Source organism: Talpa occidentalis, unplaced genomic scaffold, assembly GCF_014898055.3.
Source record: "Talpa occidentalis isolate TD23 unplaced genomic scaffold, MPIMG_talOcc4v2.1 talOcc4.7, whole genome shotgun sequence".
Taxonomy (NCBI): Eukaryota; Metazoa; Chordata; class Mammalia; order Eulipotyphla; family Talpidae; genus Talpa; species Talpa occidentalis.
This window is the reverse complement of record NW_023605083.1, coordinates 102,363,510-102,390,810: the sequence shown is the minus strand read 5'-3', so window position 1 is coordinate 102,390,810 and position 27,301 is coordinate 102,363,510. Positions and strand designations below refer to the sequence as shown.

The following is a 27,301-nucleotide window of genomic DNA, read 5'->3' as shown; positions in this document are numbered from 1 at the left end:
CAACGGTCATCTGCGCAGTCGGGTGGTCACATGACCTCTGGATGCGGCCGTTACTGTCTGCGACTGTCGACAGGTGAAAATAACTTACAAGAACCGCATGCACTGGCCCCTCTGGTCGCTGTTTTGCAAGGTGAGTTTTCAACACATTAAAATATGGGCACGAAACCCAATGTCAAATTCACACTTCTAGAGCAAAATTTTAAATAGCTGTGTTGGTCTGGAGCAGTACCTAATCAACCTCTCCATAAGGAAGATTTTATTGGTTTTCCATTTCATGTGAATTATTTGTTGGTAAATATGTATGTGTTTATAATGTCATTCTGAAGGGTGACTGTTTTGGGGTGCAACTCTAGAGATGAAATACCTGGATCTGAGAGGTGCATGTTTTTAGTTTTTATTCCTGTTAATGTTGGAAGTTTGCTAACACAATCTCACTAAGAATCTGATACGGGAGATTTTTGCGTGAATCCTCTCTTTTTACAATTGTGTTAATATACATAAAACATAAAGTTTATCATCTTAACTAGTAGAAGTGTACAGTTTAGTGCTGTTAGGCACACTCACGTTGTCTTGCTACCATCACCACATATAGCAACAGAATATTCTTCTCACTCAAAACCAGCACTCTGTACCAATTAAAAATAAACTCCAAATCAGCTGAAAATTTAAGTCCACACAAAACCTGCATACATATATTTAGAGGAGCTTTATTCATCACAGCAAAACTTGAAAGCAACCACAATGTCCTTGGGAGGTGAGTAGATGCTGTGTACCCAGACTATGGAATGTTATTAATACTAAAGCAGAAATGAGGCATCAAACCCTGAAAAGACACAGAGGAGCCATAAATGCATATTATAACTGAAAGAAGCCCATCTAAGGAGACTACATACAAATTCCAACTATGTGACATTCTAGAAAAGGCACAACTGTGGAGACAGCAAATGCATCAGTGACTGTTAGGTGTCAAGGGGGACGGAGGAATGTTTAAATTCAAATTAGACAATATGAGCAACCCCAACACTTAAAAATATTATGAAAATATTGAAACTTCAACAACAAAAGATCTCCAAGATCAGATCAACTCCCTGGAGGATTGTGTTAAAAGTTAAAGTGAATTAGTGGTAATTTTACATAATTTTACATTATTTTGTCTTATAACCTTGTAAAACGTCTGGCTATAGAGTTCTAAAGTCAAAATAATGAGAGACAGCAATCAAAATGTTGTAACATATGGGGAAGAAGCTTTCTTATAAGGTTTTTGCATTTTCCACAAAGCAGTATAGTTTATTTGAAAGAATATTGGATTAGTTATATATTCATGGAAAAGCTACAGAAATAGTAAAAAGAAATATAATCAATATGCTTAGCAAGGAGACAACATAGAATCATTAAAGTGTTAAAAAACACAATTTGATTGAGTGAATTTGAAAATTTAATTGTCTTTATTAACTGATGTGGAAGGCACCTCAATGGCAGCAGAGATCCCAGGGGTTGTGCAGAGCTATTCTAGAAAGGGCAGGGCGAGGACAACATCAGCAAGAGCAAAAGTAACTTCATGGAGGAAAGCGGGAGTTCAAGGAAGAGGGTGCCTCCTCCTTGTGGAGTGGTTTTCCATCATCAATTGGGCAAGATGGAAATTGCAACTGAGTTTTCCTAACTCTCTCTCTCTGCTCTGCTCCCTCCACCCCTCATTTTTTTTATTGAGGTCACATTACTTTCAACACTGTTTATGACTTAGAGAGATCAGTTCACATATCTCAGAGGCATGTTAACGCACCACCATCAAACAACCATTTCTCTCCACCATAGTCCATTGGGGTCCCTGCCTGCTTTGTTCCCTACTACCACCCTTCCACACTCATAACATCAATTCTACATTCAGATTCCTAGGATTTGTTTGCTTTGGTTTTGATTGTTCCCTTGTTTTGATTCCCTATATTATATATGCATGAAATCATCTGGTATATTCTTAGCCCTTCTGATTTGTTTCATTTAGCACAACCTCCTCAGTTCCTCCATATTGTCAAAAAAATGAAAGGTTTCCTCTTTTATTTAATAACTGAGTAGTATTCGAATCTGTATAGACAAACCCAATCTTCTTGATCCACTCTATCCTTAGGTATACGGGCTGTTTCCATAGCCGAGCTATTAAAAATTGTCTGCAATGAATTCAGGAGTGCATATAGCCCCTGAATTCGTGTTTTTGGATTCTCCCTAGATACCTGGGCATGGAATTGTTGGATCCTGTGGTAAATCTATTTTGATATTTTAAGAAACTTTTATTCAACTCTAGGCCTATACACATTCCCACCAACAGTGTATGAGGGCTCCTTTGTCTCCACACCCTCACCTACATTGGTTGTACAAGGACTTTTTTGATATGGGCCATTCTCCATGGGGTCTCGATTTGCATTTGCTGTGATTAGTGGTGATGAGTATTCTTTTCATGTCTTGTTGGCCATCTGCACGTCTTCTTCGGAGAATTCACTTTGAGCACTTCTGACCATTTTTTGAATTTATTTATTTTCTTTTTGTTGAGATGAATGAGTTCTTTGTGGATACTGGATTTCAGCCTTTGTGGGATGTATTATGTGCAAATATCTTGGGGAGACTGAAAGACATGGGAGAGGGGGAGGGCTCCCTCTACAGGCCAACCTGATTCCAATTTTAGTTCAGGTTTCTTTACACCTGTACACAAACTTGACAAGGCAGACCGTGGTAGACAAAAAAAGTAAAGAGGACAGGACAAGTGGAACTTTAACGAAGTAGATATGAATCTAAATATATCCATGGTCAGTTACTCATCATGGTGTAAATACATGAATTCAAAGACAGACTGCAGAACAAAAAGTAATACGTACAGAAACCACACCTTTCTATTGTGACCACGACGTGCACATTAATATCCAATCAAACAGAGCCAGCAAACACAAGAGATTGAGAGTTCAGGGAAGGAGGTAAGGTTGAGACAGTTGGTTTTAGGGCGTGAAAGTTCTGTATGACAGAGTCTTGGGGAGAAAGACATGAGGCCTGGGCACAACCCTCTGACAGTACACACAGGCGTGACCCCAACTGCACACTGTGGGCTTCAGCTGATAAGGAGATATCACAGGGATGATGCCCTCCTGCAGAGAAGGAATGGCAGGGCCTGACTGACTGCAGGTGAGCTGTGAGCCACGTGGCCCAGAGTGGCCTGAGCCCTGGGCCCCATCCACCTGCCCCCTCCCCACTGCACAGTGAGCCACCCGTGTTCTCTCTGTGCATGAGCAGAGCAAGCAGGGAGAGTGGTGGCTAGCCACCCCTCCCCCAGCCCAGCAGTGATGAGCCCTGTTGCCAGGCAGCTCTTTGTTTTGAAGACTGAATCTTCCACTGTGTTCTGTGTGGTCCATGAAGCCCACAGACACTGGTAGTTGGTGGCCAAGCACTGACAGCCTAAGAGCAGTTATGGCCATGTGTGGCCAGCTGTTGCTGCAGCAGCTGTGGGCTGCCTTGCTGGTGCTACTTGACTGCATGGCACAGGTGCCAGGAGTCCTGGAAGCTGCCTGGCAGTTACTCTTTTACTTTGCTCTGCTGGGCATCACATTGAAGATGAGGCAGGTCTTGAGCAGAGGGCAAGGAATTGGAGAACTCAGCCCTCTTCTGACAAGTGCCCTGCGCAAGGCCCAAAGAAGACCAGCCAGGAGTCAGCCGTCCCTGAAGCCCTCCAGGAACCAGACACGGAGCCCACTCCTCCAAAAGTACCACCTGTCGACCTGGCCACAGTGAAGCTGGCTCTGGAATCCTCAGCCTCCAAAACCAAAGGGCTCATCTGTGAGTTATCAACACCCAGCTCGATGAGCAGATCCAGAGGCTGCAGGTACAGTTTCAGGAGGAGCTGGAGTCATACCAACAACGAGTCCTGGCGCTGGAGAGCAGGAGAGCTGAGGAGGAGGAGCAGCACCTGACCATCCTAAAGAAGCTGCTCAGCACCTGCCAGGGCCTCAACTCTGCCCTTCAGGCCCGGGGCCTATACAGGAAGATCTCTTACACCCAGAGCACAGTGCCGGAGAGAGCCTCTGCCTGCCACCTGAGAGCTCCGCTGCTGAGAGCAGAGGGCCGAGGGGAGCCAGAAGGCTGGCACATCGAAGGAGAAGGAACTCCAGGAGCTCAAGACCAGCAATGGATGCCTCAGGGAGGAGATGGCCACATGGGAGGCCAAATTCTATCTCTTCCCTTCCCCACCCCCCCTAGCCGGGTGCTCCTTGGGCTCCCCCCTAGAAGCCCTGCATTGCCAGGGGCTTTCCTGGGTCCAGCTGTGGAGGGGCCTAGGGGTTGGATCCCCTCAGGTTTGATCATCCCCACACCAGCTACTGACACCCAGACATCTGTGAGCTGTCTCCCCAGCTCACCTTGAATCCCCTACCGATGCCCTGTACTTCCCATTATAGTTTCATAGTTTTAAGATTGTATATAAAAAATTGTTCACACTAATCCTATGAGTATGGAATTTCTTAGTTGGGACCCTCCATGGTGGAAGTTCTCTATGCAAATTTTCATAAAATTCCCTCTCCCTCTATCACTGTTGATTGATAAGAGAGAGGCATTAACAACACGTGATTGTCTACACTGTAGGCTGGCACTAGAGATCTGTATGTATAACTTATGGGAACTTGATTGGTTTTCAAAAACAATGAAATGATAAGACATGTAAACACCACCCCCTCCCGCTCAAGCCCTGTGGGGTGCTTGTTAGTGTGCCCTACGGTCCCAGTTCTATTTGGGAATAGATATTTTGCTACTCTGGTCTCTCCTTATTCACTTACACTTCATTTTAATTGAGTATTCTTATTGAAACGCCTAAATTTCAGGCAGTGAAAATAACTTTTCCCTTGTTTCCACACACATTCACACAGAAATGCCCATGGCAGATACAAGGTCCTTTAGTGGTGGTGTCAGTATACAGGAAACTATGAAACTAAAAAGTGTGCATTTTGAAAACAATATTTAGAACAGGGAGGAATGTGCACACACTCTTTTCCCCACACTTTCCTAGTATGTACCCGAGTGCAGGAGAGCTGCTGCTGCACCACACAGGATTGCAGATGAAGAGCTGGGGTGGGGCAGGGGCAGCAGCGCTCTGCAGGATAAAGGAGCAGGCAGGGAGGCTGAGGCCCCCAGGCAGCAGAGGTGAGGGGTGGCTTGGGGGAGAGGGAGGAGGAGGTGTCATTCAAGCCAGTGAGGAGCTGACCTGGGAACCTGGGACCTGCCCTACCCTTTACCCCATCACCCCCTTCCTGATGTAGCATTGGCAGCCAGCCACCTTAGGGCCTGGGGTGTGAGCCAGAGCAGAGAGGCCCTTTGGACAGCACCTGCAGGATTGACTCCTCCATCTAGAATGGATTTGTTTTCACGGCCTCATTTGCACAATAGAAGGCTGTGGAGCTTCTGGAGGGACTTCAGCTCTGTTCTAGATTTGAGGGAGCAGCAGTGGGAAAAGCCAAAGTCCTATGGCCACACAGAGCTCACATTCCCCCGAGGGCAAGTCAGATAGGAAGGAAGATATTACTGCCATCCTTTGGCTCTGCAGACATTTCCTTAGTGGTGGATGGATATCAGGACGACAGCTCACAGCAACAGGGGGTGTTTATTTTTATTAAGATTTATTTTATTTATGCATTTATGCACAAGAACTGGGGGTGTAGGCCAGAGGTGAGGGGTGTAAGAGGATTCACCAGAGACAGAGTGGGGAGCAGAACAGGCAGATTGACTGAAATACACTGCTGAGGGGAGCAGCAGGCGAGACAGGAGAGGTCTGCTCGGTGATGTAGGTTGCCCCCTGGTCTGGGATCAAACCCATGCTGCAGTGGCTGCCTATAGCTTCATAGCGCTGAGGCTTAACCCCTTGCAGCATCAGGGAAAGAGGGACATATAGCTGATATTAAAATAGGTGAGGAGGCAGGTGGGAATGTTGGGAAATATTCCATCTGAAGGAATGGGGAGCATAAAGGTGCTGACATCAGGTTCTGGAGCCGGAGGAAGCAAAGGTTCAGGGAGGAGTGTGGAGGGTGAGCAGCTGTTTTCCAGTGAGTATGATCCCTGAACTAGTGGGTGTTTGGGGGCAGAGAGGAGAGGGCATGTGTGTGCTTGTGTATCTGTGTCACACAGATGCTTGTGCTCACAATGGATATGTGGGCTGGATGGGTGGGCGTGAATCCTAGGGGTTTCCCTGAGAGGAGATCACGGACATGGTGACTGGACAGATTGGAATGGTGTGGGGGACTGTGGTGCAAAGGAGAAAAGTTCTCAGACATTGTCAGTAGCTGTGTGCGTGTTCAGTCCTTCAAACCAGCCATAGACATGTCTGCACAAGAGACCTGGAAAATTAGCAGGTGTGGTTGTACCTCCAGTGAATTTTGTCTCTGTGGACAGTGGGTGGTCATTTTCCAGACCACTCTAGTAGACCTGAAGACACTCAGACACATGGTCCCTGTCTGGGGACCTGTTCCTTACCAACTCCAGTCAGGTCAGGAGGCTTGGTCAGTGAGATCCCAGGTGTGCTCAGTCCCTCAGTGCTGCTCTTGCTCCATGAAGAGAATATGAAGTTTACTCCCAGCGCTCACTGCCACTGGAGAGAAAAACAAGAACCAAGTGCCATGAATTTGGGGTATATACACTTTGCTGGTGTGCAGTTGGCTTTCTCAACATCCCTGAAGCATGTAGGGTGGAGTGTCAGGAAGTATGTTCTGAAGTTGGTGACCCTGCCCTGAAGACTTCATGTGCATTGTAATTCTGTGAGCCCCATACATGCAGATTCCTAATCATCAGGTCTTTTGAGGAGTGAGACACTGTATATCCCAAGGTAATGTCCTGATACAGTCTGTCCAGGATTGGTAGGTGATTTGGGACAGCACTAGAGTGACATAAGTGCAGGGACATTTCTAATAAAGCCCAGAACAGGTGAAGACACAATCCCAAACTACCTGGGCCGTAGGTGTGTGGCTATTTGAACAATTATCATCTGGAGATCGGGATATAGGTGGGGAGGCAGCTCCCTCCCTCCCAGCGTCCCTTGTGTTCATCTGGAGATGAGGCTAGAGAAATGGGTTTACCGAGGGCGCTTCACCTCCAACTCCTTCATCAATCAGTTGCCTCAGCTGAGTCTGAGACTGTTGTGTCTCCTGAGGGTTTCTCCACCAGCCTTTTCCTGTCCCTTAGGCAATTACATCCAGCCTTAGGTTTTCTAAGATTTTGTATCTCCCTGGGCATAAAGTAGCCTTCTCAACTTTCCACATATGTGATTCCTTTTGATCGCCCTAGTCCATAAACATTACCCAAGTCTTCCCTCCGGAAGCTGCAAGTCTTTGACTAGACTCCAGAGTTCTAAAAGAGTTACATTAGAAAATCCCTCCCAATTTGCATCAAGACAAATTCCTGGTTTTCCCAATGGCTGTTTACTTTGACTTCACCCATGCCACACGTTTTGAAATCTGTTTATATTTTATCAAATTTCTTGATACATTTTCTCTGAAATATTACTTGAAAAATTACTGTCTCATATATTTATATCTGGCAAAGTCATTTAAGACACAAGGAAATGTTTAGATAGATAAATGGAGTCATGTGGCCAAATGAACATAATATACAGTGCCACATAAATTCATCTCTATTGCAAGGCCACCATAATAAAATATACTATTTATAATGAATCATTTGTAGAAATATAGTGCTGCCTACTTTTCTTTTTCTCATGTCCCAAAGGGTGCTAGGGAAATTGCACCACAATAAATAGATTTTCTCTCTGGAATCTATGCCTTATACAATTTTGTAAGTATAATATGTCACTTTGTGCTCTGTTATTAACAATAAAAATTGAAGACGTATAAGCCACTTCAAGTGAGATGTGAGCAGAGTGTCTAGTTTCTGTGACCCCAGTCTGGGCTATGTTGTCTGTGGTCATTTCCCTATCACTCAAAAAATAATGGCCTTGTGTTGCTTAAAGATTGTGACATCTTTCCTTTTGAAATTTACCAACTTTTAAACTGATGAAAGTAATTTCAGTGTAATCATTTTGAATAATAACTTTTACAATTGCCCACACTTATAAACAAACTGAGGTTACCAGAATGAGAAATTAAAGTGTGATTTCATATAAGTATACTATTGACATTAAAGCTTAACTTAAAATTATTTCATAATAATTCATATGATCTTACATATAACACTTTCTTTTTCCTTTTAGAACTTTCCTTGTTCCCATTCTGGAAAAACTGGTTTGGTTTATTTTAAGACCAGATTTCTTTCCCACAAATCTTTCACACATTCCTTTTATTTTCCTCTTTTCTTATATTATCCCATTTCAAACAAAACCAGTTTCATCTTGAGGCTAAATCTTTTCCTGCAACAAAAATATTTCCATTTTTATGTCTTCCTTTTTCACAAAACACACACATCTTTACTTACATAGGTATTTTTCTTATTATTCTTTATTTTGATAAACTTCAATTTTACACATTAAGTAGAACTCTCAACCCTTAAACTTTATTTTTCTAATTTTATTTTTGTTAAGATTTATTTATTTATGGATATAAGAGCTGGGGTACAGGCCAGAGGCGTGGGGTTGAGAGGATTCACCAGAGACAGAATGGGGAATGGAACAGGCAGATTGACCAAAGTACACCGCTGAGGGGAGCAGCGGGAAAATCAGCAGAGGTCTGCTGAGCCATGTGTGTTTCTCCCTGGCTGGGGATTGAACTCATGCTGCAGAGGCTGCGAACAGCTTCACAGGTTGCGTCTTAACCCCTTGTGCCACCAGGGAGGCCCTATTTTTCTAATTTTATATTTTCAGTCACTGTAAAACTGTATTATACCAGCATCCTTTTAGATTGAAAGACTTACAAATAACTTTTTTTTTTAAAGATTTATTTATTTATTCATACAAGAACTGGGTACAGGCCAGAGGTGTGGGGGTGAGAGGATTCACCAGAGACAGAGTGGGGAACAGAACAGGCAGATCTGCTGAAATACATTGCTGAGGGGAACAGGGGGCGAAACAGGAGAGGTCTGCTGTGCCATGTGGGTAGCTCCCTGGCAGGCCAGAATCGAAGTCATGCTGTAGAGGCTGCGGATAGCTTCATTGTGCTGTGCTTAACCTCTTGTCACCAGAGAGGCCCCAAATAACTTTTTTATAATTTCTATAACGTGTTTCAAATTTTCTACATGACAGAAGACACATTTTACTCACAGACCAAACTTCTATTACAACTGCACTTCCATGAAAGGGGGTAAGTATTGCAGCACAATGATTGGGCACTATTTTCCCCATCCCCACTTACATGCAGTCACCTTGGATTACAAGTCCTAGCATGCCATGGACCAGGCTTCCTGAATGGGGGGCAGCTGTAAAGACGCAAGGTGGGCATATCAGTGGAGGTGGCAAAAGGAGGAGACACACATGAAGGAGAGACATCTTGAAAAGATCCTTGAAAGAGATCCATGGGTGAGAAACACATTGAGAAGCTGATCCCAGGAAATTATCATTTTGGGAGAGAGAACGGCAATCATTATCTTGACCACATGGCAGATTATGGGGTATATTTTAAATTTTGTGCCTTTCTTTCTGTCCCAGATCTCTGGCACCTGCATACCCCCTTTTTGTGGTTCCCTACCAGCAGGTACCTTAGATTTGTGGCAAGTGTTTGAGCCTCAGTCACCCAATTCTGGCTAAGCCTTTTGGGCTGGACATTTGCCCATGGGGGGATGGGCAATTTTTGGAGTTTTATTAGGAAACAATTATTTGAAATCCTTTCTTCTTTCTCTCTCTCCATGCATGCCAATTCTATTAAAAATCTTTCATACTAAGAGTCTACTTTTTTTGTCTTTCGGCACACAGATGGTTGGACCCCTTTTACAGTGTACAGCCTTTAACAGATTGGGGACCCTGGGTCAGTGATGCGCTAACACTTTTTAGTTCCAAAAGTAAACCTAAATTCAATAAACATTTTAGTAGAATGATTTAGATAGTCAATGAATTTCTATTATTAAAGTTAATTTTGTTCATCTTATTTTATTATTAATCATATTAACCTTACTATTATTAACCTTAATTTTCCAAAAAGAGACTTGGGAAACTACCTAAGTAGTTTTGAAAGGAAATTAAGTTATCTATATTCCTTATCCAGAAAACACGTTCTATGTTTTTTATTTTCCTTTCCTATTTTTGATTTTATGTGAGTGTGTGTGTATATGTGTTTTCCTTTGTAATACTTCATTTCTTTTTTTTTTTTTTAGAGGCATGTTTTATTCATTTTATTTATTTGTTTGTTTTTTTGTTTATACAAGCACTGGGTACAGTCAGAACTGCGGGAAGGTGAGAGAATTCACCAGAGCCAGAGCAGGGAGCAGAACAGGCAGAAGGACCGAAATACACTGCTGAGGGGAGCAGCGGGCGGCAGGAGAGGTCTGTGCGCCATGTGGGACCCTGCTCCGGTGGCCGGGGATCAGCCGGGGATTGAACCGGCGCCGCAGAGGCTGCGGGCAGCTTCGCAACCCAGCGCTCAACTGCTGCGCCACCGGGGAGGCCCTGTAATACTTCATTTCTAATAGCAATTAAAAAGTCAAGGGTGGGGACTCCCTGGTGGCCCAAGGAGTTAAGACGCAGCACTATGAAGCTACTGGCAGCCACTGCAGCACAAGTTCGACTTGGGGGCAGGATGGTGATCCACAGGGCGCAGCAGATCTCTCCTTACTCGCCCACTGCTCCTCTCAGCAGTATATTTCAGTTGGTCCCCCTGTTCTGTTTCCCCACTCTGTCTCTGGTGGATCCTCTCACCCCCCCATACCTTGGCCTGTGCCCCAGCTCTTGTATGCATAAATAAATAAATATTTGGGGGAAGAAAAGTCAAGGCAAAGTCTTATTAAAAAAAAAAAAAGACTTTTTTCCCTCTTCAGTACCTCAGGGCAGCATTTCAGCCCCTGTTCTCCCAGGATGTTTACATTTCAAAGGCTGATTACATTTATGAATTCAAGGGGCAAAGAAAAAGTGCAAACTTTTCTCCTAGGTGTTTCAGAATATACTGCTCTATTGTCAGAAGCTCAGGGCAGTTGTTACTTAAAAATTTCCCTCTTTCCCAAGGATTTTGCCTCTCAAAGTTCCAACCAACTATCTGTGACTCTGCTCTCCCAACTTGCAAAATAGCAAGCCAAGAGCAATTTTAACTATGTTTTTCTCTCTTTAACTCGATTTAGTCTCCAGTTAGACACTGTGCTTGATTAAATGCCCCACAACAGAGGCCAGTCTACTGTGGCACTCATAATTTCTCTACCCTGTCACACTGTGCTATGCAGTTTCCCCAAAACAAGCATGTTAATAATCTTGTTTTTACAGGCTTATAGCTATATGTTGACCAGTTTTGAACAGAGCAACGTACCAGTATCCCAGGCAAAGTTCCTATTCTTAATTGGTTCCTATTCTTACTTATCAACCAACAACCAATTATGAGTACCCAATACGATGTTTACAAATCACATGGAACACACACACACACACACACACACACACCCCACAAACACCAAAGAAACATTTTTTATCTAATCCCAGAATCCAGAGTACTGCAACAAGTGAAAGACAGACTTTTAACCCTTATTTCAACCAAAACCCAAAAGGAAAAATCCCTAGCCTACACTTCACAAAAGAAATCAAAACCAAGAAGTGAGCATCGGTGAGGTATAGGGGTCTTAGGGTATTCCAGATATAAAAAATCACGTTGTTACCCTTTTTTCCTCAGTTTGGATTCTATTTATATCTTTTCATGCTTAAAACTTTGGCGAGGATTTCAGTACTCAATGTCATGCATCACACAAAGCTGCATCCCTTAATGACGGGGTCTGTTCTAAGAAATGCATTGTTAGGTGGTTTTGTGCTTGTGCAAATGTCATGGAGTGTAATTACACAAACCTAGATGGTATATAGCCTACTACACACCTACACCTGCATTATAAGGTAGCTCCTCAACTACTAACCTGTACAACCTGTCACTGTACTGAAAGTTGTCAGCACTTAAAATACAATGGTATTTGTATATTTAATGTTTAGACCTAAGAAAGACATAGTATGATATAAAAGATATAATATGGTACATAGACTATGGAGATGTAGGACGGGAAGTTACTTTGGGGGAGTTGGTGAGTGGGAAGTGAATATAAAGTTCTAAGACATTACTATACCCTGCTGCAGACCTTGTAAACATTATACAGTTAGACTACACTGAATTGGAGTTTTAATTTGTAGCCTGCAACATTGCCCCAAACAAAACTGTTATTATGTCCTCAAAAGCCTTGAAACCTGGCTTTTATTTGGCCGCCTTATGTATGAAAGTCCTTTGAGGCATCCATTCTCAGGATAGGGAGTTTTCATCCATATTAAAGATTTACTCTGGCAAGTAATTTTCCTCCATTACCAGCTTATCTAGAGTCTCCAAACATTTTTCAGCTCCCTTCACACCAGCACTCCCAGACTCACCACTCATTTTCACTCATTTCACATTAGGTAATGAATAAGGATTCTTAAATCATTTAGACCACCCAGAACTAGCAGTAGATTCCGTATCATCACTGGGTTCAGGCTTTTCAACACTGCAAATTCTGCTTGCGCATCATGGTGCTAAGAGCCTGTGCTTCAGTGTCAGCTCTTTAATCCAGGTTGAAGTTTCTCTCTGATATAGGCCTTTCTCAAATTTTTGTTAGTCTCATTGCTTTCAATGAAGCAGATCTTTCAACAGCTTCTACAACTTCATTCTAGTTCAGGATCTTAGCTCTGGTGGAATTGGACGTGCTTGACTGGCGAGCAATAATCATCACTGATTATCCACTTTTGTAGTCCTTAATTACTTTTAATTTTGTTGCCAGGGCAATTACTCAATGTGGCCTCTTACTGGCAAATTTAGCAGTGGGTTTTGCGTTCTTAGGGGCTATGATGAACAAAACAATATGAGATTAACTCAAACACAAGCGGAAATGATCTATACAGAGACGTGGTATACACAGAATGTGTAAAGCTGATGTAAAACCCTAGGTGGAATGGGAACTTGGGAACCAAGTTGTAGATGCAGTCTTCACAGAATGTCACTATTTAGTGCATGACTAGATATGTCAGAGGCTAAATTCCTGTCCTGCCTTGTTTTTGTACCCCCTATTTCTTTGTGTTTCCGTGAAGAGTTCTTCCTACATAAGATCTGAGATATGCAGTTGCTTGCATTCCAATTCCCTAACTATATAGAAGCCTTAGGATGTGGTTGCATGGTGTGAGGGCAGCGCACAAATTCCATGAGTAGGACTCATATTTTCTTATGACCGATGACCTTGAGATGTGATCTTTACAAACCTTCTCAGTCACCTCTGCCAGTCTCCCTCATTTGAGGTGAAACAAGAAGACTGGTTGGGTTCAAGTGGGGCAGCTCTTCTTGGCAGTGGAGTGTGAGCAGACTGCTCTGGGCACATTCCAATGGTTTCTTCACCTCCTTCCACCAGAAAGAGGGAGTTTTCTTTGATCTTCCCCCAGAGGTTCTGTGAAACTCCTGGAGATAAACAGTAGGAAAGAGTGTCTCCCCCACTGCCTTCCCTCACCCTCACCAAGGTTTGGCCTGCAGTTCTGGTCTCAAACACAGGCACTCTGCTCTAGCACACAGCTAGGTGGCCCCATAAAGACTCTAACCCAGTGTAGCTCCAGCAGAGTTTCTGTTCTGGTAAATGCTGACTCTGTATGTGCCTGTGTCCATAGCTCCAACTTCGGGGGAGGGGCATTAAGTAGGCATGACTTATTAGGTCATTGGCCACTGCTCTATCTCCAGCCTCTCTTCCCTCCTCAGTGGTCTGAGGAGAGGACTGAAGGTTCCACCTTCTATTTGTGTTGATTTCCTTGGCAAGCAGCTCCCACCCCCATCCTCAGGTGTTTTCCAAAAGTTACCTCATGAATGTAGCAAATGATACTGTTACAGGGCAACCCCAATATAAAACAGGTTGCCTGACCATGGGTCCCCACCCATGCGCTTAAAAGGGACTTAATAATACTCAAATGTAGGCACAGACAAAATGTTAATAAAAGGTTTATTTACAAGGGAAGGGGAAATGAGGAAATGTACAACTTAGGGAGAAAAGAGGGAGATAAAGTCTTAATGTGTCTTACTCATTCTACCGACCTGGAATCCCAATGGCACGCTGAGAGCTGGCAGTGAGCCAAGAGCTGTGAAGCCAAGAGAGAGAACCCCAAGGCCCGTGTGTCTGATTTTATACCAAACCTGGCAGCTTAACTCCGCCCTCAGGTCCCAGCAACCCTCCCATTGGTGGTGATGGGATTTGTCTTTCCCAATGTCTTGATGGCTTTAGTCTGGAGTGGGGGCGGAGTCCACAAAGTCTGTATGGAATTAGCTCAGGACATCCTTTCCCCCTAACAATACCTTTAACACTGGCAAAACTTAGGAGATCTTAAAACTTTTGCAAACTGTGAGCTAGTAACTGTGGATGAAGGCCAAATAAGATGACTAAAATATATATTCTCTATAAATAACACTAATCTCATTCTGGAGGGCTCCAGTCTTATGACCCAACCTCCTTTTAAGAGCCCCAACTCCAAATGCCATCACATTGGGTGTGTTATGCCAGCAAGGCCCAGGGCAGCTTCTCTGTGGATCCTGTCAGATGGGTAAAGGAGAGTCCTGGAGCCCTCGGTGACTTTTTCAGGCCTTGAATGATTTTTCTACACTGTTGGTAGGGAGGCAACCAGGTGCAGGGCAGGCAGAGGGGCTGGAGTGGGGAAGGTGTCAGGAGACTGGCATGTGTACCCCTCGTCCACGCTCCCAAGCACCTCCTGCATTCAAGGCCCCAGTAGATAGCCACAGAGACAAGCCCAAAAGGCTGAGCAATCTTCATTTATCCTACAGGGTGTTAGGTTTCAACATCAACATTTGAAGAAAATGAAATCAAGCTCTAACATTCTGCCTGTGCCCCTCCCAAATTCACCTTTTTTGCATGCAAAATACACTCATTCCATTTCCAAAATGTTTTAATTCATCCATATAATCTCAGAAGTCAAAGTTCCAGCATCTCAAATGAACCCTTATCCTGACACCCCATCCATTCTGGAAATGTCTGCTGAGCCAGGGGACATAGGCGGTAATATCTTGTTTGCGTTCTGACTTGTCTCAGGGGAATGTGAGCTTTGTGGGGCCATAGGACACTTTGACTTTTCCCACTGCTGCTCCCCCAAATCTAGAACAGAGCTGAAGACTTCCCCAAAGCTCCACAACCTTCTATTGTGCAAATGAGGCTGTGAACACAAATCTACTCTACATGGAGGAGTCAGTCCTGCTTTCTGCAAGGTGTTGGCCCTTGTCTGCACGTGCTGTCCAGGAGGCTCTCGCTCTGGGCACACACCCCAAGGCCCGAGGTGGCTGGCTGCCAATGCTCCATCAGGAAGGGGGAAGGGGGTGATGGGGTAAAGGGTAGGGCAGGTCCCAGGTTCCCAGGTCGGCTCCTCACTGGCTTGGATGACACCTCCTCCTCCCTCTCCCCCAGGCCACCTGCTCACTACTGCTGCCTGGGGTCCTCAGCCTCCCTGCCTGCTCCATTATCCTGCACAGCGCTGCCCCTGCCCCACCCCAGCTCTTTTTTTTTTTTTTTTTTTTTGTGGGACCCTCGCCGGCAGCCTGGGAACAAACGGGCGCTGCAGACTCAACCACTGCGCCACCAGGGGAGGCCCCCCACCCCAGCTCTTCATCTGCAATCCTGTGTGGTGCAGCAGCAGCTCTCCTGCACTCGGGTACATACTAGGAAAGTGTGGGGAAAAGAGTGTGTGCACTTTCCTCCCTGTTCTAAATATTGTTTTCAAAATGCACACTTTTTAGTTTCATAGTTTCCTGTATACTGACATCACCACTAAAGGATCTTGTATCTGCCATGGGCATTTCTGTGTGAATGTGTGTGTAAACAAGGGAAAAGTTATTTTCACTGCCTGAAATTTAGGTGTTTCAATAAGAATACTCAATTAAAAAGAAGTATAAGTGAATAAGGAGAGACCAGAGTGTTCCCAAATAGAACTGGGACCATAGGGCACACTAACAAGCACCCCACGGGGCTTGAGCGGGAGGGGGTGGTGTTTACATGTCTTATCATTTCATTGTTTTTGAAAACCAATCAAGTTCCCATAAGTTATACATACAGCTCTCTAGTGCCAGCCTACAGTGTAGACAATCAAGTATTGTTAATGCCTCTCTCTTATCAATCAACAGTGATAGAGGGAGAGGGAATTTTATGAAAATTTGCATAGAGAACTTCCACCATGGAGGGTCCCAACTAAGAAATTCCATACTCATAGGATTAGAGTGAGCAATTTTTAATTTATATAAAATTTTAAAACTATGAAACTATAATGGGAACTATAGGGCATTGATGGGGGATTCAAGGTGAGCTGGGGAGACAGCTCACAGATGCCTGGGTGTCAGTAGCTGGTGTGGGGATGGTCAAACCTGAAGGGACCCCACCCCCAGGCCCCACCACAGCTGGACTCAGGAAAGCTCTGGTAATGCAGGGCCTCTAGGGGGGAGCCCAAGGAGCACCAGACTCACTGAGGCGGTGGGGGAATGAATTTGGCCTCCCCTGTGGCCAGCTCCTCCCCCGAGGCATCCATTGCTGGTCTTGAGCTCCTGGAGCTCCTTCTCCTTCGACGTGCCAGCCTCCTGGCACCCCTCAGCCCTCTGCTCTCAGCAGCGGAACTCTCAGGTGTCAGGCAGAGGCTCTCTCTGGCACTGTGCTCTGGGTGTGGGTGATCTTCTTGTACAGGCCCTGGGCCTGAAAGGCAGAGTTGAGGCCCTGGAAGGAGCTGAGCAGCTTCCTTAGGATGGTCAGGTGCTGCTCCTCCTCCTCAGCTCTCCTGCTCTCCAGCGCCAGGACTCGTTGTTGGTATGACTCCAGCTCCTCCTGAAACTGCACCTGCAGCCTCTGGATCTGCTCATCGAGCTGGGTGTTGATTACTCGCAGATGAGCCCTTTGGTTTTGGAGGCTGAGGATTCCCAGAGCCAGCTTCACTGTGGCCAGGTCAACAGGTGGTACTTTGGGAGGAGTGGGCTCCATGTCTGGTTCCTGGAGGGCTTCAGGGACGGCTGACTCCTGGCTGTTCTTCTTTGGGCCTTGCACAGGGCACTTGTCAGAAGAGGGTTGAGTTCCCCAGTTCCTTGCCCTCTGCTCAAGACCTGCCTCATCTTCAATGAGACGCCCAGCAGAGCAAAGTAAAAGAGTAACTGCCAGGCAGCTTCCAGGACTCCTGGCACCTGTGCCATGCAGTCAAGGCAGCCCTCAGCTGGCAGCCCACCAGCAAGGCAGCCCACAGCTGCTGCAGCAACAGCTGGCCACACATGGCCATAACTGCTCTTAGGCTGTCAGTGCTTGGCCACCAACTACCAGTGTCTGTGGGCTTCATGGACCACACAGAACACAGTGGAAGATTCAGTCTTCAAAACAAAGAGCTGCCTGGCAACAGGGCTCATCACTGCTGGGCTGGTGGGGGGGGGGCGTGGCCAGTAGGTACTAGCCACCCCTCTCCCCGCTTGCTCTGCTCATGCACAGAGAGAACACGGGTGGCTCACTGTGCAGTGGGGAGGGGGCAGGTGGATGGGGCCCAGGGCTCAGGCCACTCTGGGCCACGTGGCTCACAGCTCACCTGCAGTCAGTCAGGCCCTGCCATTCCTTCTCTGCAGGAGGGCATCATCCCTGTGATATCTCCTTATCAGCTGAAGCCCACAGTGTGCAGTTGGGGTCACTCCTGTGTGTACTGTCAGAGGGTTGTGCCCAGGCCTCATGTCTTTCTCCCCAGGACTCTGTCACTCAGAACACTTTCACTCCCTAAAACCACCTGTCTCAACCTCACCTCCTTCCCTGAACTCTCAATCTCTTGTGTTCGCTGGCTCTGTTTGATTGGATATTAATGTGCACGTCGTGGTCACAATAGAAAGGTGTGGTTTCTGTACGTATTACTTTTTGTTCTGCAGTCTGTCTTTGAATTCATGTATTTACACCATGATGAGTAACTGACCATGGATATATTTAGATTCATATCTACTTTGTTAAAGTTCCACTTGTCCTGTCCTCTTTACTTTTCTTGTCTACCACGGTCTGCCTTGTCAAGTTTGTGTACAGGTGTAAAGAAACCTGAACTAAAATTGGAATCAGGTTGGCCTGTAGAGGGAGCCCTCCCCCTCTCCCAAGTCTTTCAGTCTCCCCAAGATATTTGCCTATAATACATCCCACAAAGGGCTGATTTCCAAGATCTACAAAGTGAGAATTCATCCAAAAATGGAGTATTTCAGGCTTAGTAGAATTGTCTTAGCAGAGTTCCAACATTAAAACACCCACAATCCCTGTATTCCAGCTCTGGAGTTGTAATCCAAAAGTCACTCTTGGGAGTAACATTATAAACACACACATATTTACCAACAAACAATTCTCATAATAAAAACTGGAAAAGCAATAAAATGTTCCATGTTGAGAGGCTGATTAGATAATGCTCCAGACCAGTGTAGCTTTTTTTTTTTTTTAAAGATTGATTTATTTATGTATATAAGAACTGGGGTACCGGCCAGAGGTGTGGGGGGTGAGAGGATTCACCAGAGACAGTGGGGAACAGAACAGGCAGATATACTGAAATACACTGCTGAGGGGAGCAGTGGGCAAGACAGGAGAGGTCTGCTGTGCCATGTGGGTCAGCTCCCTGGCCCACCGTGTGATCAAATTTTGTGTTGCAGAGGCTGTGGATAGCTTCACAGTGCTGTGCTTAACCCCTTGCACCACTAGGGAGGCCCCCAATGTAGCTATTTAAAATTTTTATTTAGGTTTGTGATTTTACTTTTTTTCTGTCTTTACTTTTCTTGATATAACAAGTTGTGAATTTTCATGTTCCTGTTACAATCCTGTCTGATGCATGAAATCTGATAACTATTTTGATTGTGACATTTTCACAAGTGGTGCATCTGTCAGAATGGCTTAGTGTACTTTTACATGCAGCTTATTGTGTGTCAATTATATGCCAATAAAGCTTCCATTGTTTTTAAAAAGATGTAAGATAGACACTGACCTTGTTAAAGTTTTTTGTTAAATCCCATGAACAGTGTCCTCATGGTGTCACTGGCTGTGTTCCCTACCAAGGAAGCTTCCTCCAGATAATGTGTTCTGATCAGTATTTAGGTTGTGGGGAGCTCACAGGACACCCCAGAGCTAAGCTGGTTCCATCTGGGAAGGTATCTTAGGCTCTCCCTGGCTCCTGGCTTCAAGGAAGTAGTTGGTCTCTAAAGTTTGGGAAACTCAACTTAATCCATGTATGACTGAACCTTCCCTTGATCCCCAGGTTCCCTCTCCCTCCTGGCCTTCTCCTTCAAACCCACCCAGCTCCAACAGACTTCAGAGTCAGACTCCCCCCAGATCATCAGCCTTGTAAGTGTGCTCAGTCTTGGGGGCTGGAGCTCCATCTGCCATATGTCCCCTCTTGAGTAGCGGTAGGAGCTGAGTCCCTTGGCCACCCAGCTCTGGAGAAAATGGGGAAACAGGGTTTCCCAACAGGCAGCATTTACTGCAGCGGTTCCCGGAGTGGCTGTTCTACTCCACCCACTCAACCACTTCGACTTCTGGAACCATCTGCGCTGTCTCTGTCTCTCCCTCTATTTCTCTCACTTTGTCTCTCTCCCTCGATATCTCCTGTCTCCGTGTCTCCCTCTTTCTCTCCCTGTTTCTCTGTCTCTCCCTCCATCGCTCTCCCTTGCTGTCTCTCTCCTCCACCTTCCCCTTTTCCTGTCTCCCTCTCACTGTCTCTGTCTCTGTCTGTGTGTCTCCCTCTGTCTTCCTGTGCAGAGGAGGCATCCTGATGTTGCAGGACTTACAAAAGTAGGGAGAGGAGGCGTCACCCACTGGCTCCTGCTGTCCTCCCACGCTGGGCATCCAGGCCTCTGTAAGCAAGGAGTTTGGTTCTGCACATCCCTGGGGAGCTTACGGTCTGCCATCACCTTTTGGAGTCCTTCACACACAGCACCTCCCACGTTTTGCTCTGAGTGTGGCTTTTTCTAATCACTCTGTCCCATACCTTTGTGTAAACTTGCTGCTGACAGTAAGAATGAGAGATTGGCTCAGTCTGCTTCACTAAACCAACTTTGTGATGAAAAAAGTTAATATTTTTTACAGAAAAGTTTAGTAAAGATGTTCCACTGTTCCGTCATTGGCCTTCTGAGGAGGTGTAGAGTAAGTGAAGATTGGCTTTCAGAGGGTGTGTAGAGTAAATGAAGGTTAGCCTCTGTGGCTGCCACCTGAGGCCTTGAGTGCAGAAGGCACTTAGGAGCATGGGTGCAGGGCACATATGCCTGATGGTGGACACCTAGTGTATGGCATGGGCATGCATAATGTGCACGCCTGAACCTGGAGGTGGAGTCTATAAGGGCAGCATCACTTAGGAACGGTGGCAGTGGAGAATGGCAAGAAAGGACAAGCAACAGCTGCAAGAGGAAGACACTGTGATGAACGCCAGAGAGAGCCCAAAGAAAAGCATACAGATTCCCTGAGGGTTAGGAGGCCTGCCACCCTCCTGGCCCCCCCCGCCTCCCTGCCTTGCCAGCCTGCAGGTTTGCCCCACAACAATTGGTGTAGAAAGAGCATTAAAGCCTGAAAAAGCCACTGAGGGCTCCAGGATTCTCCTTTATTCATGTCCTGGCATCCTCAGTGCCACAGCCCAGAGTGGCAATGGCCCCGTGCTTGCATACCACCACAGGGAGCATCAGAATTATGAGGTGCTGGTGTTGCCTCTTGAGACCCCCACAAAGCCTGGCTCCCAAGCACCTGTGTAAGGCAGCACTCCTTTCTGGCCTGGCCCTGCACACAGGGCCCACCAGTGAGTGAGCAGCCAGTCCTTGCTCTCTCAGGCCAAGCCTGTGCTCACCCGGAACCTAGGCCTACCTGCTTCTCACCTGGCAGTCTCCAAGGCATGGCTCTCCCGAGAGCAGCTTTCTAAAGGGGAAAGACAGCAGCACAAGAGCTCAGAGATTGCACCAACTTGACCACCACTGCTGTCCCTGACACCTGCCATACCTGCCATGCTGCTTCACCACTCACCATCCCTGCCACAGTACAGTCCCTGTGTAGTGCCAGGATGGCACAGTGCAGAATCGCTATGATCTGAGCAGACAGGTAAAAGAGAGTCCTGGAGCCTTCGGCAGCTTTTCAGGCTTTTATTGAGCTTTTACCAGGTACATGGCAGGCAGCAGTGCCGGGGGGCCGGGAGGATGGCAGGCCTCCCTCCCGGACCCCGGCAAATCTTCACTCTTTCTGGGCTCTCTGGCATTCTCTTGTGGTATCTGCTTCTCTGCTGGTTCTGCTCTCATTCTGCTGTTGCTTTTTCTGCTGGTATCTCCATGACGCTGTCCTTATAAGCCCCGTCTCAGCCCAGGTATGCCCACCTATGCATGCCCACATAGACATGCATGTGTCTGCCATCAGGCATGCATGTAGGACCTCAGGGATCCATCATTAATGCTAATGGTGAGAGGGTGGAAAAGCTTGATACTTTTTCACTTACCCTACACCCTGCCACCCACAATTCTCACCTTTCAGGTTCCAGGCCTGCCACTTGGCCACAGGGCTTTCTAGTCCCAAATCTGGATGCTGGCCATCCCCCAGCACCAGGGGCTGCCAGTGGCTTAACTAATGCTTATGGAGCACTGCAAAAGCCTCTCATGAAAATATTTACACAAGTAAATACTTTCTTGATTTAGCATAGTACAGCAGACGATGGGGAGAGAATGTCCTTTGAGCAAAAATGTCACCTTCTCACTCAGGACTTGTAACTCACATGCAAATATTTGGAGATTTAAAGAGCTGGCACCAGAGGCCCAGGTCCAGCACCAAAGGGCCAGCAAGTCTGAGGAGGCCCCATGTCCATGGGGAAGAAGAGCCTGCTCCCTGTGCACCTGCGTAGTCCCCTAGTCACACTGCCCGCTGAGGTGGGGGTTGCTCACCTGAGCCAGCCCCAGCCAGGCTCCTGGTCCTCCTCCTTTCCACAGGTCATGAAGTTGCCAAGGACAAACCCAAACAAGGGAGGAGGAAGACATTGTTCACACCCTTGGAGTAAGAGGCTTGGGCTCCAGTGACAGGTGGCAGCAATCCACAGGTGAGTGAGTGACTTATAGGTGGGTGATTTACAGGATTGCTTTATAGGTCATTAATTTCCTGGTGGATGGTTTACAGGTGTTTGGTTTACACATGGGTGACTTAGAAATGGGTGGTTCATTTACAGGTGGGGTCCTCACTGGTGGGTCGTTTACAGAGAAATGGGTTGCACTCGGGGAAGTCTCACAGTCAGCCCAAATCACAGGAAACATTTTTCTCTGCCTCTAGCTGGTTTCAGAGGATAAACAGCGCTAATCTTGCCTCTAATCTCAGCTGATCGGCCACGAGCTCCGTGAGACAAGGAAGGGAAGTCAGGTCTGTGTCTGCCCTGTGATGAAGGGAAGGCTGGCCTCAAGCCCATTCAGCCAAAGGAGAAGTTGGCTTCGTCCCAGGGACTGAAGATCACAGTGAATCATGAGGATGTGGAGAGCGCGCCTCACCGCTGCACGGGCAGGGTGGGACAGGATCTACAACCCTTGCTGTGTCTGAGACTATAGGGCCCAGATCCAGCTCAACACAGGCAAATCGCAGAAGGGAGACACCCCCCCCCCACACACACACACATGCAGCATGTGGGTCTTTGTGCTGCTTGACCTGTCTACTTTGGATCAGTACAAAACTGAAAACCAGGAGATTTTGTATCAGAATTCATGGTCTATGGCCCCTGGCACTCCTGTACCCCTCCATGTGAGACCCCCGTTGGTACAGCTGCGCTGTGCTGGTCCTAGAGAGGTGGCTTAGAGTCCTCAAGGTGAAGTCCCCTGCTCACTCTGCGAGCAGAGCACTGCAATATTGGGGACCCACTTACTCCTTGTCCAATTCCTAAGGACACTGGTGAAGTGAGCCACCTGTAGATGGTGACAGAAAGAATGCAATGGAAACACAAAACTACTAGCTGGCTGCATGCTTGCCTGCTCTACCATTTCATAAAGGAGACCAAGCTCCAAGGTGACTGCCCATGCCCAGAGTGTCTGCTCAATGTGGGCAAAGAGCCCAGGAGACATGGGATGGGCAGCCCCTGAGACACCCTGAACCATTGTTTCCTCCAGCTCCAGAACCTGGTGTCAGCACCTTTATGCTCCCCATTTCTTCAGATGGAATATTTCCCAATACTCCCACCTGCCTCTTTACCTATGTTAATATCAGCTAAATGTACCCTCTTGCTGTGAACCCTTATCATGACACCCCATCCACTGTGGAAATGTCTGCAGAGCCAAAGGACACAGGCAGTAATATCTTGCTTCCTACTGACTTGCCCTCAGGGGGTTGTGAGCTCCATGTGGCCATAGGACACTTTGGCTTTTCCCACTGCTGCTCCCCCAAATCTAGAACAGAGCTGAAGACTTCTCCGAAGCTCCACAACCTTCTATTGTGCAAATGAGGCTGTGAACACAAATCTACTCTAGATGGAGGCGTCAGTCCTACTTTCTGCAAGGTGTTGGCCCTTGTCTTGTCTGCAGGTGCTGTCCAGGAGGCTCTCTGCTCTGGGCTCACACCCCAGGCCCAGTGCTCATCAGGAAGTGGATGGTGGGTGGGGTAAGGGGTAGGGTAGGTCCCAGGTTCCCTGTCAGCTCCTCACTGGCTCCTCCCTCTCCCCCAGACCACCCCTCACTGCTGCTGCCTGGGGGCCTCAGCCTCCCTGCTCTGCTCCATTATCCCGCACAGTTCTGCCCCTGCCCCACCCCAGCTCTTCATCTGCAATCCTGTGTGGTGCAGCAGCAGCTCTCCTGCTCTCGGGTACATACTAGGAAAGTGTGGGGAAAAGTGTGTGTGCACTTCTCCCTGTTCTAAATATTGTTTTCGAAATGCACAGTTTTTAGTTTCATAGTTTCATGGGCTTGAGCGGGAGGGGGTGGTGTTTACATGTCTTACCATTTCATTGTTTTTGAACACCAGTCAAGTTCCCATAAGTTATACAAACAGATCTCTAGTGCTGGTTTACAGTGTAGACAATCGAGTGTGGTTAATGCCTCTCTCGTCAAGCAACACTGTTGGAGGAAGAGAGAATTTATCAAAATTTGCGTAGAGAACTTAAACTATGTAGTGGTAGAGGGTCCCAACCTAGAAGTTCTGTATTCATAGGATTATAGTAAACAATTTTTAATTTAAAATCCAATCTTAAAACTATCAAACTACAATAGGAACTATGAGGCATCAAGAGGGGATTCAAAGTGAGCGAAGACAGTTTATAGGAGCCTGGGTAGATGGAGTATCAGTAGCTGGTGTGGGGGTGGCCAAACCTGAGGGGACCTCATCCCCAGGCCCCACTACAGCTGGGCCCAGGAAAGCCCCTGAAAGTGCGGGGCCTCTAGTGGGGAGCCCAAGGAGCACCAGGTTCACAGGTGGAAAGACAGAATTTGGCCTCCCATGTCTCCAGCTCCTCCCTGAGGCATCCATTGCTCATTTTGAGTGCCTGGAGCTCCTTTTTGGACACACCAGCCTCCTGGCTCTCCTGGGCCCTCTTCTCCCAGCGGCAGAGCTCTCTCAGGTGGCAGGCAGAGGCTCTCTCCAGCGCTGTGCTCTGGGTGTGGGTGATCTTCTTGTACATGCCCCGAACCTGAAGGGAGGAGTCGAGGCCCTGGCAGGCGCTGAGCAGCTTCTTTAGGATGGTCAGGTGCTGCTCCTCCTCCTCAGCTCTCCTGCTCTCCAGCGCCAGGACTCGTTGTTGGTATGACTCCAGCTCCTCCTGAAACTGCACCTGCAGCCTCTGGATCTGCTCGTCGAGCTGGCTGTTCATTGCTTGCAGATGAGCCTTCTGGTTTTTGAGACCCAGGATTCCCAGAGCCAGCTTCACTGTGGCCAGGTCGACAGGTGGTACTTTGGGAGGAGTGGGCTCCATGTCTGGTTCCTGGAGGGCTTCAGGGAAGGCTGTCTCCTGGCTGGTTTTCTTTGGGCCTTGCGCAGGGCACTTGTCAGAAGAGGGTTGAATTCCCCAAGGTCTTTGCCCTCTGCTCAAAACCTGCCTGATCTTTAATGTCAAGCCCAGCAGAGCAAAATAAAAGAGTAACTGCCAGGCAGCTTCCAGGACTCCTGGCACCTGTGTCATATAGTCAAGTAGCACCAGCAGGGCAGCCCACAGCTGCAGCAGGGCACACATCACTATGACTGGTCTCAGGCTATCAGTGCTTGGTCACCGACTGCCAGTGTCCTGTGGGTCTCACGGACCACACAGAAAAAAGTGGAAGATTCTGTCTTCAAAACAAAGAGCTGGGCCTCCCCGGTGGCGCAGCGGTTGAGCGCTGGGTTGCGAAGCTGCCAGCAGCCTCTGCAGCGCCAGTTCGATCCCCGGCTGCTCCCCGGCCACCGGAGGAGGGTCCCACATGGCGCGCAGACCTCTCCTGCCGCCCCCGCCCGCTGCTCCCCTCAGCAGTGCACTTCGGTCCTTCTGCCTGCTCTGCTCCCCGCTCTGGCTCTGGTGGATTCTCTCACCCTCCCGCGCTTCTGACTGTGCCCAGTGCTTGTATGAATAAATAAATAAATCTTTAAAAAAAAAAAAAAAACAAAAAAACAAAACAAAACAAAACAAAGAGCTGTCTGGCAACAGGGCTCATCACTGCTGGGCTGGGGAGGGGCGGCCAGTGGGTACTAGCCAGCCCTCTCCCCCCTTGCTCTGCTCATGCACAGAGAGAACACGGGTGGCTCACTGTGCAGTGGGGAGGGGGCAGGTGGATGGGGCCCGGGGCTCAGGCCACTCTGGGCCACGTGGCTCACAGCTCACCTGCAGTCAGTCAGGCCCTGTCATTCCTTCTCTACAGGAGGGCGTCATCCCTGTGGTATCTCCTTATCAGCTGAAGCCCACAGTGTGCAGTTGGGGTCACTCCTGTGTGTACTGTCAGAGGGTTGTGCCCAGGCCTCATGTCTTTCTCCCCAGGACTCTGTCACACAGAACACTTTCACTCCCTAAAACCACCTGTCTCAACCTCACCTCCTTCTCTGAACCCTGAATCTCTTATGTTAGCTGTCTCTGTCTGGCTCCTGTCTCCCAGCAAATAGATAGTCTGTAAAGTTTGGGAACTCAACTTAATCCATATATGACTGATCCTTCCTTTTATCCTGAGCTTCCCTTTACTTCCTGGCCTGCTCCTTCAAACCCCCCAGCCAGTCCCTCCTCTGCTTGGGCCCAGTCTGTGCTGATCCGGAACCTAGGCCTACCTGCTCCTCACCTGGCAGTATCCAAGGCATGGCACTTCCTGAGAGAAGCTTTCTAAAGGGGAAAGACAGCAGCACTTGAGTTCAGAGATATCACCTGCCACCCATGGTCCCTGCCACCCACAGTCCCCACCATCCAGCTCCTGGGCCTGCCAACTGGCTATGGGGGTTTCTAGTGCCCCTCCATTTCAGGCCCCAGTTGGTACAGCTGCCCTGTGCTGGTCCTGGAGACAGGTGGCTCAGAGTCCTCAGGGTGAAGCTCCCCTGCTCACTCAGAGAGCAGAGCACTCCTTGTCCAATTCCTAAGGACACTGGTAAAGTGAGCCACCTATAGATGGTGACAAAAAGAATGCAAAGAAAACACAAAGTTGGGCCTCCCTGGTGGTGCAAGGGGTTAAGCACAGCACTGTGAAGCTATCCACAGCCTCTGCAGCACAAGTCTGATCCCTGGCCAGGGAGCTACTCACATGGCGCAGCAGACCTTTTCCTGTCTCGCCTGCTGCTCCTCTCAGCAGTGTATTTCAGTAGATCTGCCTGTTCTGCTCCCCAGTCTGTCTCTGGTGAATCCTCTCACCCTCTGCACCTCTGGCCTGTACCCCAGTTCTTGTATGCATAAATAAATCTTTAAAAAAAGAAAACACAAAACTGTTGGCTGCTTACCTGCTCTGCCTTTTCATAGAGGAGACTGGGCTCCAAGGTGACTGCCCGTGCTCAGAGTGTCTGCTCAATGTGGGCAGAGTTCACAAGACATGGGGTGGGCAATCCCTGAGATACCCCAAACCACACCAGCTCAGCCCTGGTGAAGCCATGATGTTGACTTGCACTTAAGTTGGCAGGAGATAGGAACGTGAGCTGCCCTTCTTTCATCCATGGTTGGACTGGAGTTAAATCTCAGGGTCTGGCATTTGGGCATAAGGAATATAAATGACATTGTGGGGCACCAGCAACAATGGCAGTGTGACATGCAGTATCCATGGACCCC

At 47.4% G+C, this 27,301-nt stretch overlaps 1 long non-coding RNA gene across 4 annotated transcripts; it reads left to right on the top strand.

Moving 5' to 3' along the window:
* The first annotated feature begins 11 nt into the window (after window positions 1–11).
* LOC119231793 (uncharacterized) lies at window positions 12–25,461 on the top strand. Of its 4 annotated transcripts, XR_008549670.1 has the most exons (5): window positions 12–130; window positions 19,370–19,455; window positions 19,870–19,966; window positions 22,065–22,171; window positions 22,399–25,461. It is a non-coding gene; the product is annotated as an uncharacterized LOC119231793 (long non-coding RNA). The 4 variants fall into 4 exon arrangements; XR_005121950.2 differs by lacking the exon at window positions 19,870–19,966 and having other exon boundaries at window positions 13–130; XR_008549671.1 differs by lacking the exons at window positions 12–130; window positions 19,870–19,966 and adding an exon at window positions 17,595–17,992.
* Window positions 25,462–27,301: the final 1,840 nt, after the last annotated feature.